At 37.7% G+C, this 1,784-nt stretch overlaps 1 non-coding gene across 1 annotated transcript; it reads right to left on the bottom strand.

Annotated features, from left to right (window-relative positions):
• Positions 1 to 310: 310 nt before the first annotated feature.
• Positions 311 to 515, bottom strand: LOC147373894 (small nucleolar RNA U3). The gene has a single exon (XR_015163290.1). It is a non-coding gene; the product is annotated as a small nucleolar RNA U3 (small nucleolar RNA).
• Between the last annotated feature and the right edge of the window lie 1,269 nt (positions 516 to 1,784).

The raw sequence follows: 1,784 nt of genomic DNA, 5'->3' as shown, positions 1-1,784 counted from the left end.
CTCATTAACTTGAACCAAAGATTATATGAAGCCTTTCCTCTCATGAGGAGAAAGAGTAAAAAAGTACAAATTGGTTTATTGAAGATGACTAACAATTCTCTAGTTAAATTTTAAAATATGAAAAACCTTACTCTTATTTCTAAGCTGTTAAATTCTCATAAATAAAGAATAAAGTTAATAAATAAAATTATATCAACTGATGTCACCAATTTTATTGTTTTGATTTTACATTTTTTTGTAATTTCATATTCTTCCAGTTTGTCGGCTAATTACAAAGTACTTTGAAACTTCTTTTCTTGTTCTTTGTTTTACTCAGGCAGTGTCCTCTCCCTCTTGCTCCCCAAAGGAAGAGAAGAATGATCATCAGTGGTAAATGGCAGTTGCAGAACCAACACCAAAATGAAGCTTCACACTCAGAAGGGAACACTAAGCTTGCTAGGGTTTTGGGTGCTCTTCATATCAGAGAAACTTCTTTCATAATGAGCTACAGAAATGACCCTTGAAAACATAGTCTGAAACTTCTATTTTCAGTGCAGAAATTTCCTGACTTACAGAGGTTCGACGATTTTTCAACTTTATATGAGGCAAAAGCAGTATTCATCCAATGGAAGCCATACTTCAGATTCTGAATTCTGGTATTTTCCCGGGGCTAGTGTTTTGTCCTACTTTCTCTCTTGTGATGCTGGACAGCTGCAGTGCCACAGCTTCCAGTGGACCACACAATCACAGGGGTAAACAACTCATACACTTACCACCATTCTGCCCCCATACAAACATGCTGTATTTTCTTTTCCTTCCTTCTGAGACAAAATTTATTTATCTCAATAAATTTCATGAGATATTTAGCATTTTATTATAAAATAGTTTGTGTTAGTTGATTTTGCCAAATGTACATATTCTGAGTATATTTAAGATAGGCTGCACTAAGCTATGATATTCAGTACATTTCACTTTCAGTTCAGTCGCTCAGTCTTGTCCGACTCTTTGTGACCCCATGGGCTGCAGCACACCAGGCTTCCCTGTGCATCACCAACTCCTGGAACTTGCTCAACTCAAGTCCATTGAGTCAGTGATACCATCCAACAATCTCATCCTCTGTTGTCCCCTTTTCCTCCTGCCTTCAATCTTTCAAGCATCAGGGTCTCTTCCAATAAGTCAGCTCTTTGCATCACGTGGCCAAAGTATTGGAACTTCAGCTTTAACATCAGTCCTTTCAATGAATATTCTCCAACACCACAGTTCAAAAACATCAATTCCTCAGTGCTCAGCTTTCTTTATGGCCCAACTCTCACATCCATACATGACTACTGGAAAAACCATAGCTTTGACTAGATGAACCTTTGTCAGCAAAGTAATGTCTCTGCTTTTTAATATGCTGTCTAGATTGGTCATAGCTTTTCTTCCAAGGAGCAAGTGTATTTTAATTTCATGGCTGCAGTCACCATCTGCAGTGATTTTGAAGCCCCCAAAAGATAAAATCTGTCACTGTTTCCATTGTTTTCTCACCTACTTGCCATGAAATGATGGGACCGGATGCCATGATCTTCATTTTTTGAATAATGAGTTTGAAGCCAAATTTTTCATTTTCTTCTTGCACTTTAATCAAGAGGTTCCTCTTCACTTTCTGCCATAAGGGTGGTGTCATCTGCGTATCTGAAGTTATTGATATTTCTCCTGGCGATCTTGATTCCAGTTTGTGTTTCATCCAGCCCAGTATTTCGCATGATATAGTCTGCATATAAGTTAAATAAGCAGGGTGACAATATACAGCCTTGACTTACTCC

Source organism: Bos grunniens, chromosome 4, assembly GCF_055505025.1.
Source record: "Bos grunniens cultivar Pamir isolate PY7600 chromosome 4, Bosgru_T2T1.0, whole genome shotgun sequence".
NCBI classification, from domain to species: Eukaryota; Metazoa; Chordata; class Mammalia; order Artiodactyla; family Bovidae; genus Bos; species Bos grunniens.
The sequence above is the reverse complement of the archived record's forward strand: the minus strand, read 5'-3'. Positions and strand labels throughout refer to the sequence as shown.